This window comes from Coptis chinensis, chromosome 4, assembly GCF_015680905.1.
Source record: "Coptis chinensis isolate HL-2020 chromosome 4, ASM1568090v1, whole genome shotgun sequence".
Taxonomy (NCBI): domain Eukaryota; kingdom Viridiplantae; phylum Streptophyta; class Magnoliopsida; order Ranunculales; family Ranunculaceae; genus Coptis; species Coptis chinensis.
In genome coordinates, this window is record NC_141459.1 from 52,217,720 (window position 1) to 52,232,216 (window position 14,497).

Consider the following 14,497-nt stretch of genomic DNA (forward strand, 5'->3'; position numbering starts at 1 on the left):
GCTAATGTTTTGGCCCAACCGACAGGGCCCAAGCCCAAAATCGGTTTCTTGTTCATCTTATTCCCCAATTCTCTCTTCCACCGACCACCAAATCGGTAGGCCACCCACTCCTCACTTCATCAACTCGTTTTTGCTCCCCATAAAACCCAAACAACATTAATGAAAGCTTAAAAACCCCAAATTATTAAATCCAAACCTCACCCAAAACTAGATCTAGAAATTTTATGCTGGCGCCATTAATGGCTTCTCCAAGCTTTAACGGTTTGCCGACCCCCTAACCACACCACAGACTCCAATCCCTAACCCAACGTCCATCATACATCAACAACCAATACAAAACAACAAATAAAACAACCATAGTTTAAACCAACCCAAACAAGACCGGCGACTCCATTAACAGTTCTTCAAAGCTTCGACAGCCGCCCCTCACGACACCCACAAATTCAAACCAACACTATACTATACCAACAAATTCGATTCCAACATCATCTAACAAATACACAAATTAACAGTTCAAAAAAAATCAAAATCTACACAACCACAGTATCACAGTATCAAAAATATTAAGGAAGTGACGGTGTTTGGGGCTCGCGCCTCCATGATATAGTATGGAGGTGACAGTATCGCACTAAAGAGTTTCAACAGCAGTCCAAAAATCACGCACCGAATAGAATGAACAAATAAACATAAAACTTATATATTTTGATAATAAATCTGTAGATTTGAAATTGATAAAAAAAAAACCATCGTTATAGTAGTCCGTGAGAGATAAAATCTACTCACCTGTAGCGCTCTCCGATTATCAGCCAGCTATAAGGAAAAACCTTCCTTTCCTTCCTTCAGTAAAACTCCCATTTTTTTTTCTAAAACCTTCGCTGTGTTTTTTTCCCAAAAACTCTACGTGAGAAAACTCCCCGAAAAACAAGGACAACCCTTATCCATTTACCTACGGGCTTTTATCCGTCCGTAACTGCTGGATATTCTATATCTGTTTTATCTATTATCTATTTTCATTATTATCTTTATTATTATTATTATTAGGAAAACAAAGAATAAAAACATGGGGTGTTATAATTATCTCATAGTATAAATTCACATCCATAATTATTGTTCTCACCATTGTTTCTTTGTGTTTGATTAATTGGATTCTATTTAGTCTTAGTAGTTTAGGAGTGAAACGAATCCTGACTCTTTATATATTACTTCATTATATATGATAGTAGGAAATAAATAAATTGATACCATAAGGATAAAGTTGGAGTAATCTAGTTGAGTTTTGACGAGTTATCAAATGGCGCCGCTGCCATCTTAAACTCATTCAGGACAAGAATTCAATTGGTTGAATCCAAGGGACAATCCCCCATTCTCAACCCACCCACCCTTTTAATTTTTCTTTCTTATTTCTTGTTTGTTCGGTATTGTTCACTGTTTTAAGCACAGGGGCGCACACCCTCCATTTTGCCTTGTTCAGAGCGCGCCCGTCCTCCCTTGTGTCTGCGGATTCATAGTGAAGAACATTGCAGAAAAGATATTAGTAAATTTCGAAACATTCTGAAATTTTACAGGCATAATACTTAAGGTGTTGTTGATTTACCGAAATATTTTCAGATTTTTCCAAGTTATTTTACCTAGCGAACTAATACCATCTTTACATCGCTGCATTTCAGCTTTTAAACTGTAAGTTTCGAGAAAAACTGACTAGTAAAGTTACTTAAGTATTTCCAAAAATTCTAAGATTTTTACAGGAGTATCTATCATAAGTTAGGAGTTTTCAGTAAAAATTTGAAGTGTTTTTTATTTTGTTTGACCACCTAACTAGTGGATTGTTTCTAGTGTGTTTCTAAAGTTTTGCAAAACTTAATTTCTAGAACAACAACCAATAAGGAGAGTTTGTAGAACTCCAATTGCTCTAAATATTTTACAGAAATATGCATGATCTATCAGGATTCTCGATTATAATTTTGGAAATTTTTGGCTCTATTTTGATTGGTTAACCATTCGGTTGTTTGTGTTGTGTTCGAAAACTATTTCACAAACTTTGCATGGCAGTAGAAGGATTTTCATAACTCCGATTGATCTGAAATTTTACATGTGATTTACTGGATGTCTTAGAAAACTACTCTAAAAATTTCAAATTTTTTTGGAGCGCACGCCCATGCCCTATTAACCCTATCATTTGAGCGCGCCCGCCCTCAAAATACTATTTATCAAGTTAGGTAAGAGGGCGCCCGCGCCCTTCTACGCCTACTTCTGAAGCGCGCCCGCACTCTAAACACTGGACATCGAGTCAAGTAAGAGCGCACACGCCCCCTTATTAGCCTGATTCCAAGCGTGCCCGCGCCCCTTTCTGAGGTAGCCCGATTTTTACAAGTTAGTTTCCAACTTTCTTCGTTTTAGTTATTCGGTGTTTCCAACTTCTTAAATACACTGAGATTGCGTATACAAGAAGCTATTCATATGCGTAGCAAGGAGGCATTCAAGTACTCCTTCTTCCACCCTTCGTTTCTTCTGTCAGAGGAGTTTTAATTCTAGTATAATCAGGTTTGTTTTTTGTAAATGCAATACCACACGCCTATCTAGAATTTCACACACTACACCTGCATCAATGGCTAAAGAACCAAAGACTCCTCTCTCTAATTTTTATAAAGCACTAAACGATGGCCCTAAGTCGTGCATCGTTCTTGCAGACCTAGTGGGGGATTTTTGAATTCACCCGAATATATTTAACTTGTTACCGGTTTTCCATGGTTTAGACCACGAGAAGCCTTATCAACATATGCGTACGATAGAACAAGTTCTCACTACATTCCATCATCTTAGCATAAGTCTGGATCAAGTTAAACTTAGGGTATTTCCATTCACCCTAGCCGACAAGGCGGCTTCTTGGTTAATTGCCCAAATGCCAAACTCTGTGGACTCATGGGATAATCTTGTTCAATTGTTCATGGAACAGTTTTACCCACCCCTGAAGATAGATGAAATGCTTCAAAAGATTCATTTTTTCCGCAAGAATCCTCAAGAATCCTTTTCAAAGGCCTGGAATTGTTTCACTGATCTTCTCATTGAATGCTTGCATCATAATCTTGCAAAAGACACGCTTGTTCATGCCTTCTTCAAAGGGCTTTTACATCGTTGTTTCGACCCCCACCTACGTGGCGAACGTCCATTGGTAGGAATCTCCACTTTATTCGTTTAATCGATAGGGCTAAAGCCAAATTCGCAATACCATGAATCGATGTACAGGCCCATTAACTCATGTGTCTAAGGCTGAACCTTAGCCACATGACTTGCCACTAATGTACGTTAATTTATGTCCAGATTCGTTTCTTATCAAAAGAGATAATTATCAGTTGAGAGTTATATTCTATCACAATGACTCAAGCTACAAGAATACTTGAGCTACAAGAATTCTCTACTCTACCTATATAAATACCAAACTATTTTTCATTCAGAACTACGTTCTTGAGACTTGATCCCATTGATAATTTGGGTACGTAGGCAACCGCAAGGTACAGTCTCATCATTCCCCCGATCACCATCATTTTTCGAATTACTTTTCTATGTTCTTCGTCTCTTTTATCAACACTTAATGTTTTGATCATATCTGGTCGAAACAATCGTCATAAGGAGGTTCTAGATATCATGACTGGGGGTAGTTTTCTTAGTAAAGGAGCCTTGGAGGCTTATAAATTCTTAGATGATCAATCTAAGAGGAACAACAATTGGGGAGGTAACAACTTTTCCCGCTCCACTCCTTCTTTTGAGGTTAAACATGATCCTGAGCTTAAAACTCTTATCGATGCCCTCACTAAAAAGGTAGATGCTTTCTCTGTTTAACAACAACCCACTCCAGTCATGAACATTAACTCTACTCGTTGTAATGTTTGTTTTAGTCTTAAGCATTCCAACTTCTATTATCCTCTTGTCTATGCATAACCACCACCACAACCATCAAACTTCAACCAGTTAACTCCTTATCAAGGACAAGGAAACTTAGGTGACCAGAATAGAGGTACAACCTTACTAAATACCACCATAGAAATTGATGATCCTACACCTGTAGAGGTTCCAATATGGACACCTAGATGGAAAATGACCAAAGATAAAGCAAAAACTAATAATACTTTTGAACCTTATGCTACATATGTAGGAACCGTTATGGTCGCATCAAATGACTATGAATCGCGAAACACCATGCGTAGCGGAATAAAGGTGTTCACGGATTTCGTTTAGAAATTCATACCTTTAGATCGGCTGTGATATCTCTGAGAATTCAAGATCTACAAAATCAGCAACCGCTTGATCTTCTGTTGTATTCCTATCCTTAGAATGGACGTTGTGTGGGCAACGATCTTCCAGCCTCTTCTTTCTCTCTTGGCCTCTCTCACTCACAAAGTTAGAACCAATTTTTGATCTATCTTTCCTTGAGCAAAACCTGAGTTTTTCTTGTGTAAAAAATGGTCAGAGAAAGAGGTTTCTAATTATAGGCTACAACAGGGACCATGAAGAGAAATTAGGGTTGGGCCTCTTGACGGGCTTGGGCTTCCCATGTTGGCCCAGAACACACGGCCCAAGTCCGTTAACAAATGGCTTATTCCACTAAAGGCCATTGTTGCACTACCGCCCTAATCCCAAATTACGTGTTACGTTTATGGGCTCCATATTATATGTTTGTTGATCTCCCCATGTTTAAGATATCGAATGCCCATTGATTAAGTCAAGTTATTGACAACTACATTAATCAACTTCTTATGTCCTTGAGTGGTACCACTCAACCTCATTATCTTCTCAGATTAAATCCACCTACAGGGTTTACATGACAATCCGTATGAACTCCTCAAGGGGACATCATCAACCCGACTTCCTACGGGTCACGGATTCCTTCTATAATCAACAGCACACCTTACATACAATGTCATTACCCAATCCATCGAGTTTATTGATTCACAAATGAATCTCACTCATTGATGATTTAAAGCAATGTACAATGCATGTAAGTGCCCATTATTATATCCGGATTAAGAGGACAAGCATCCATAATAACAGAGGTGTTTGTTCTCTTATATAGTCAATATAAAGAGAAACAACCTCACTTGGTCCTGTTCAATACACAGAAAGTATACTAGTGTAATCATGTATTCAAGATAGACTAATATCAGATTATAGTACAACCGTACCAATGGTTTGTCCAAATCTATCTAGGTTGTGAACGTTTACTTATACTTTATAAGGTATTGATGATATGATCTTTTATGTGTCACCACACACCATATCATCTACAACATAAAGTATTAGACACATACATATAACTAATAACATATATAATATGCATAACATTTACTCATATGATTCTCATTCAAAATATAAAGAATTAGTGTTAATACAAAAGTAATGCTTTTAGTATATAACCCTATCAGGTAGATGTGTTTGATCGACCTTGGCTTCCTCGGATTGTCATTGAGATGGTGAGAAAATGTGTGCCCATTACACACTGGAGTTAGCAAACTTGAGTGGAAAAATCATAGTGTTATGTATTTTAACACATTCCTTGTGAGTACCTACTTAGGCACGCTATCCAAAAGTTTCAGAAACGGACCTGCCATTGCATTTCATATCATAGTTCATTGTATAGTTGTTTATCTTAAAGATGATTTGATTATTATGCATGTATTAATTTAAGTGTTAGAATGATCATCCTTGTTTAAATACTAGTGAGATGTATAGATGCTAAGATAAAATTAGGGGACAATTACTTTTATTTCTTAGTCGTTGTAGTATAAATGAAGTTTGTGAGTACCTCCTCTAGAAAACTCTCATGAGGCTATAACTCGCCACTAGGGAATTCTTAGTGGTTTAAGGCCTTATTGCATATGGTCAATGCAGTCGCACTCAGTAAAACAAGACTAGTTAAAAATACATTTTTAGCCACTTATTTTAATTCACATATTTACTTGAGGACAAGCAAAATGCTGTTTGGGGGTGGTTTGATAAGAGCTCAGAACTGTAGTTTAAACCCTTTAATAATATTTATATTTAGCCAATTATGTTATTAATAATATAGGTTTATCACTAATTATGTGCTTTTGAGTATTGCAGGCTTCAGAGTTGAATAAATGCCAATTAATTACTAATTAGGCGCTAAAAGGAGCTAAAGTGATTGCTAAGGAAGTTCTAGGAAGAAAGCCCAAGTTTAATGGACAAAAAGCCCCTAAAAAGCCCAAGTCAATACTGTTAAGTGAAAGTCAAACCGGATTAGAGAGCTGAAGAAAAGTCAACAGAACTTCAAAAGGCCATATCTTTGGACTCATGCCTCGAATTTGGGCCCATTTTATATCAAAATGACCGGCTCAGAAAGTTCTTTCCAATGGTCTAGGCCTCGACTAGAGCAGAGTAGTATAAGTCAGAGAAAACCCGAGCTATTGTAACACGACCAGAATTGGAAGTCTTAGATTCAACCAATTGGGTTATGGACTTGATTTATGGGTTCATAATCTAACCTAAAAAGCCATGCACAATTTTGTATCATTATATAAGAGAATAAAAATCTTAAACTCTCTCTCTCCCTTCCATTAGTTAGAATAAATTAGGGTTCTCTCTCTTTCTCTCCTTTTTAGTTTTAGTTTATGAGTTTAGTTTGTAGCCAGCATTAATTCAATTCAAGTTATCTTTAATAAAGTAGTTATTCATTATGTTTTCTTCTTTCTATTATTATGTCCATGATAGTCCCATGATTCATAGCTAAACTCCTATTAGAGAGAGTTTGAATGAAGCTTTGAGAGGACTAGATTTGTTAGTATAGATTTGTTGTTAGGGTTTAAGTTTAAGTTTTTCTTGACTTAGAGATAAGAAGAATTTAATCTAAACTAGATAATAGCGAGTTTGCTATGAGAATGGGAACAAACTTTCTCTCCTGCTAATTAGTTTATGACTAGAGATAGTATAAAGTAATTAGGGATCATTAAAAGTCTAGTCTTTATATTTTAACCTTGGGTGAGAATATCTAGACTAGGGTTTTCTATACAAATCTATACTAGCATGTTAAGAAATTAAAAAGTGGATTTCAATCTCTTTTTAGCTTTCTTCATATTTGATTCATCTATATTTAATTACTTTATTAATATTAGTATAAAATTAATTGATAGTATTATCTCGTAGTACAAATTCACATCCATAATTATTGCTCTGACCATTGTTTCTTTGTGTTTGATTAATTGGATTCTATTTAGTCTTGGTAGTTTAGGAGTGGAACGAATCTTGACTCATTATATATTACTTCATTATATGTGAGAGTAGGAAATAAATAAATTGATACCGTAAGAATAAAGTTAAAGTAATCTAGTTGAGTTTTTACGGGTTATCACATACAAATACATCATACCCAAATTTTCTTATTTTCTACACTATGCATGTTTTTACAAATAAATTCAAAAAAGCCAAAAATTTCATATTAGAATAATTACATTTTTACCTTTTAGTTAACCCATGTACATCTTGTTCGATATCTATCAAAGCACGCTTCAAACTTGTTTGGGGGTGATATAATTACATTTTCTGCCATTTTTGCTCATGTTCCTATGGTAATCTCCTTCCTTTTCTTCGTACTTTGAGGACAAAACATATTTCTGTTTGGGGGTGGTATAGTAACATTTTGGAAATACTAGGCATTTATTATGTAGCAATTCTTATATTAGATATATTAGTATATTTCTATATTTCTTTATTTCAAAAAATATTTCGAAAAGACCAAAAATATTTTTCTGTTTAGTACTAAAAGTCTTGTTTTCCTTTTTCTATGATGAACAAACAGTTTTGAAGTCTCATTTTAGCAATAGAGTAAGGATTCGTTCTTCGAACTTAGACTAATATACATGCAATAGTTTATGCATCTTTTCATGAATGGCATGCATCTGCATTTGATTGTATAGTGTCCGAGACCAAGGTTAGAACAATTAAGTTTCATATCCTATGAAAATCTAGCCAAAAGCCTCATCTGAATGATTATTCAGTGATGACACAAAGGATGTCCGGATAGAAATATAACACGTCCACTTGCTTGATCACCGTGTCATATCCTAGGAGAGAATTTAGGCCATTTTCGGATTGATATAGCCAAATAAATGTTGAAAACCCAAAAAGGTAGTTTTTCCTCTAGTTACCCCCCTTGAGCCTTAACCAATTTCTAAAAACATTTTTATTTCTTTGCCATCAATCCCTGAACCATTACTACACATAATAAAAAACATACCCAGCTGACGAGTTGAGAATTGGATGAACAGTAAAAAGAGAAGAGAAGGACTTGTATAAAAATAGAATAGTTAGAAGCTTCGAAAATAAAAGAAAGAAAAGATTCAAAAATCAAAATCTCCCAAAAGTTCAAAATAAAAAAGAGTCGATTTCAATAGAAACAAAAGCAAAGTTAGAATTCCCAAAAATCAAAATTATATGGAGTCACAAAGCCAAAGGGCTAAGGAATGAATCACAAATTCGGAAGCAAAAGAACAAAACAAGGTTCTTCTCTAGTTACAAAGATCCTAAATACCCAATTTCTCAACTTATCAGAGTTTGTTTTCCCTTCCTTTTTTATTTCTAAACCACTACCTTAGCCCCATAATTCCTAATAAAACACCTCTAGCTCAACTAGGAATAGAATGGTGTGATAATAAGTGGATATTGTGATCAATCGACCCTAATTTCTTTGGACGTCATTCATGTATGTGAGGAACATAAGTGCCCTCTGCACTTGAGAAAATGAAACTTGAGTGAATATATTAGAGAGTTGTGAGTGTAACACACCCCTGTGAAACCCACCTTAAGGACGTTTTCCAAAAGTTTCCAAAAGTCAACTCTCAAGGACTCAGGACTAAAAACTGAAGACCCAAGGACTCAAAGCTAAAAGCTATGGACTCAAGGACCTAAGGCCAAATCAAGAATTCAATTATATGGGCTAAATTCAAAAGCCCACAAAGCTTAATCTTATATTCAAGGTTGTTTCTAGGAGAAAGGGTAAATATGTAATTGGTGTCTTATATAAACCAAAGCATGAGGAGAAAGAACGTTACCCTATAATTAATCTTTGGTCATTAGGAGTAGATAATATGTTTTAAATTAATAGTGTAATTTGTTATTTACTTGTTTTCTATTTTTATGTTCTTGAAGTTTTAGTTGTTAAATGAAGTTCTTATTATCTTCAATACAAGTTTTCAACCTTGTCTTCAATACAAACTTTTCATTACTCTTCTAATCTTTGATTCAACCCCAAAAACACTAGTCATGCTCATTTGACAAGTTCAAATGAGTATAACATTGTGAGCAAGGTATCCATCAAAACCATTTCCATATATGTTTTTCTATCAATCAATAGTTTATTTATGACTTCAACCCATTCTAGATAAAGAACAAGTGTTTCCACCATTAGAACATCAAGAACAAGAGTAAAGAAAGACTAGAAAGTTTAGAAAGAGATTTTTCAACCATCAAACCATTCCTTCAAACAAAGGATTTAAGATGAACAACAAAACCCTACACTCACCACTTTCTCATTATTCAGGATCCCTGCACAATATTTTTAATCCGATAGCAGGACTTCAATTTATTCCCAACGGCATGCGGGAACTACATGCATGTCAGGAAGGCATCATCACAAATCTTTTGAACTTCCAGGAGCGTCAATCGATGCATGGCGTTCAACAGGAGGAAATCTTGGAAAACCACTCACAGAACTTGGAAAATCATGCTCTCCTACTGGAGAACCAAACCATGATATCCGCAAATCAAGGGGAACTTCAACAACAGCTTGCCTAGCATATTGCTGAACTCAACAATCTTGTTCACGATCTGTTTCCACCTAATAATCATCATCTTCGCCCATGATCATTTTCCTCGTTTAAAATAATTAGGCTTTAGTTTTTTCTTAGGAATGTTTATCTCTTAGTCAAACTCTTTTGCCTTTTTGTGTTTTCTCTTGTGAAGTAGTAGTTAAAGTTAGTGTGCCCATTAGGTTGTAATAATTCTCGTTGTTATTAATAAACCGTCATTTCAAGACAAATTTGAAACTTTTGTTTTAAATTTGTTTGCATGAGGGTTTTATCTTCTTCCATACTCTCTCATCCATCTCGACATACTTTCTTGGATTCTTCTCTTTGTTCCACTTTATCATCTGGCGTGGAGAACATATTTGATTCCCTTGCAGTGGAACCTTCTCAATGTTTCACGAAATGTGACTTTCTTTTTGGACTTCTCATCACGCTAATTGATAGGCTGTTAGGATTCCCTGTTATAAGTCATGCCTCTCTCTACTCTATCAAGGATCATCTTCATTAAGTATGGCAACTCCAAAAATCATCCCTGAGCAATCATTCTAGGATATGATGGACTCCCCTGCTTATGGCCTTCACTTCCATAACTATATCACCGATATCGGGTGGTCTTCCCTAGTTCTTCAACCTAACCAAACTTATTCTCCAAGTTTGGCTGCATAATTTTATGCCAATATAAAGGACACACAAGCATTCAACCATTTGGTGGCACACAAGCATTCAAACATTTGGTGGCACGCAACATATCTTCTATGAGCCAACGATTACCCTAACTTTGGATATTCCTTATCATGAGCCTACGACAACATGGTCATACATCAACCATAACTCATACAAAGCTCAATGAAGCCCGACTAAAGCCAGGGGACTAAAACAGGGACAGTTCTAGGTCAGAATAGGATCAACGTGCCAAAAAACATCAAACTTCCTAAGCCTATATCTTCTAAACCTGGACTACAAATCTGGCAAGCGAACCATCAGAACGATCAGTGTGACAAGCTCAATCTCAAGCCAGATTTTACAGAAATTAACTTACAGACCTGCCACTAGACAGAGCATATAGGCCTACTATATGGACCCACAGAATTTGGTGATCAAGCTCACATGTCAAGCTTCCTTTCAAGCCAAGCACTTTGGCACAAAAATCTTGATAGGTGGCACAAATTAATTAGGACTCACAAAGTCTTGATTAATTGGATGGTGACAGTTGAAATTAATGTGCCAAAAGTCTTGTTTGAAGAAAAATCAATTTAAAGCATTAAATGAAATGAATGTTATTCACGTGGGTGGAGAAGAAATTAAGCAATCTCTTTTGCTTAAAAGGGAGAGGCTTAAGAAAAAGAAAACTTCTCTCTAGTTTAGTTTTTGGTTTTAACTTTACACTTTGTAGTTTTTTTCCTTTATTCCATAGTTAGTTTCATTTTCTTCGTAGTTTCCATTTTTAGTTTGTAAGCTAAAATTAAATGCTAGCCTTGATACAAAGCATTTTAATAAAAAAAAATTCTTGTAAAATTAGGATTTCTCTATCTTATTTCATTTCTTATTTCATCTCTTCATTCGTAAAATTAGAAACATGAGCTAAAACCCTCCCTGGTGGAGGATTAATGACGCTCTTGTGAAGATCAAACTCCAGTTTAGGAGTCCTGGATCATGGCTTAGGACTTAGGTTGTATTTAGCATCATGTCACAAAATGACAGTGATCGTCCAAAAGTGGAGCCTGGACCTCGAGAGAAACTCGCGTGCGTGACCCAAGTGACACTGGGGCTAGTCGCGCATGAGTCTCTTGTGAATCCAGATTCCAAAATTTGAGCGGCTGGTATAAAATAGAACCAAGAGTTGAATAGATATTTCAGAGATGAATATTAGTTCAATCCCTTATGCTAATAAGAAGGGCTTAGAGATAAGTTCGTGTTGTTAAGGATCGACGTCTCAATGTGTTTTTGGTTTGTCTATGAACCCAAATTAGGTTAGAGACAGCATGAATTAGGCTTCTTAAGTATGGGAATGATTTAACATGAGTCAAATGAACTCTCCACTTTTCTTTTTCTATATCTTTTCCGTGTTAAGAAAATCAGCTTTTGTAAGTTGTTGTAACTTGAATTCTAGGTAACACCGTAGTGTAATTTGCATAATCACTGAAAAAATCCTTCTCACAAGTTCCCTAGGTAGTAATTCTAGTGAAGTAAAGTACAACAAGTGTTCTAGACTTTAGGCGTGGAACGATTCCCTTACTTGAAAGTATTCCAACGTGCACGTGAGTTAGGTAATTTATTGATTCATGTCTGAGCTGTGTATGATCAAAACTTTGTGCACACGAAAGAAGTGAACAGTGCCTACAACGTTGTGACAAAGCCATATGTATGCTAGTTGTTAGTTCTTCTATAGTGGCGGGGTCTTTGTCTATCCTAGTTTGTTCAACTCTGCATGCGGGCCAAGACGTTCATGATAATATTTAAGTCCTCTTAGTACAGGTGTCTCATCCCCCTCGCACATCGGAATCTGAGTATACTCCTGTAGCATCTCCCTCGTCAATCTCAGCAATGCTATATCGAACCTCAGGACAAGCTCACTTGTTTTTGGGTTAAAGCAATCTATTGCGTTAAAGAACTGTCGCACTAAACCCTCATCATATGATTCGCTCTCATCGTAAAGAAATACATCCCAAATCAAAGTAAAGATTGCATTCCCAAAATGGGTTGAGAAACCCTCTCTTTCAAACAAATCATTGAAACGCAGCTCTAGGTGTATCTCTCGTGGGTTTGCCATGGTGTTCAAGCAACACAAATGAACGACGGAAACATAAACTAAGAAAGATAAATATATATATATATATATATATATATATATAGCACTATCTGGATCAATGCATCTGGACACACGACACAATTGCAATACAAATCAATGCATCCCAGATGCACAAATCAATACAAATTTTGATTTGGTGGGTTCGAAAAGGTTTTTATATGAAAATGGTGATGGTTTTATTTTATAAAAATGGTGATGGCGGGGAGGTTGTGGGTGTAGTGTGAATGATATAAGTCAAAATGGAATTGATTGGTGGTGTAAAAATTGAAAAACCAAAAAATTTGGGTGGATGTGTCTAGATGCATGGGTCTATACAAATTGATGCATCCCATACGCACAGTCGATAATATTTTTGAAAAAAAAGGTGGGGTGATTTCTCAACTGTTTCTAGTACAGTCAAATCAAAGGTGTTGGTAATGTGGTGATGGTGGTGTGAGCAAAATATGTGAAAATGGTGTTAGGTGGTGGTGTGTGGAGATGGTGGTGGAGGATCTAGGTTAGGGTTTAATGGTGGTTTTTGTTTTAGGGTTTATTGGGCCAAAAGTATGAACTGTTTCGGTCGAAACCCATATATCCGATTTTTTTTAGTGAATAAGAAATTCTTTATAAAAACATGGCCTTTATTATGATCAAGCAAAAAGAAACAACAAACTAATAGAAATAAACAACGAAAACAGAAATCCTAAACTAGACACTAGTACGAAAATGGAGATCCTAAACTTGACACTAGTACGAAAATGAAAATCCTAATCTACGGCCATGGAAAAACTCTTCTCTTGATATATGTCCTACTTCTCTTGCTAGAAGTTACTTCTTGGTCATCCTCCTCCTCTTCATCATTCTCATTTGGATCATAAGTTGATAGATACTAGACTTCAACTATCTCACTTGATTCTTCTTCGATATATCTTTCCTTAACAAGCTCAATAGTCCCGTTGTTGGTCAAGATGGAATAATACTCATCCATGAAATCCCCCCTATTTCTTTTCCCCCATTATGTTTGCACATAAGTCTTGAAGTACTCTGTATTAGGTGGTGTTACATTAACGGGTATCATAGCATGTCCATCCGCTATAAACAACTTATTGACTATCATACTTGCTAATAAAGGTAAAAAATATGTGTCCTCTTCCCCCAACTTTGGCGAAGCGATGGTTTCCCAAAGGATGGTTCCCATGTCAATGTCATCTTCTTCATGTTAAAGTTTAAAAAGAATCTCGCAAAAGTCCTCATGTATCGTCAAAGGCATAGGCACGAAAAAGACGTTGTTAGCTAGCTATACAACTATAACAACTTGGTTCTTTTGCATGCTTCTAACTAAAATACCTATATCGTATCCCATCTTCAAATTGTTTCCAAGTAAAATAATATATTCGAGCATAGTCATTTTCTCTTTCTTTCTTCCATCTTCAACATCTCTTAATGAAAGAATCGATCTAATCATACTAGCTAGGAGTAAGTTTGAATACCTTGCTTTGAGTTCTCACGTAGATGGTCTTTGTCTCCAAGTCAATGTCTTGCTTCCTAAATTAAAACAATTATAGAACTTAATCACGAAAGTGAGAATAAATTCTCCTCCAACTCATAGAAGCTTGCTCCACTCCTTCTTTCAAATTCCTTCATTAAAAACTCCGCGAATGATGGTTTGGAAAAAATGGTGCGAAATTAAAGAAGTTTCACAACCATTATTTTGGACATGATACATGTTTGCTAAATTGGGTTCTCCCTCTCACAATATGGATTGAATTATAAAGAGTGAAATATCATGTATATATAGACAGCAGTTCATGTGTCTGGATGCATGCAATTCAGTGGTTTCCCAAACAGTTTTAGAAATACATCCTTTTGGGTTGTCTTCTAATTTTTGACCAAACCA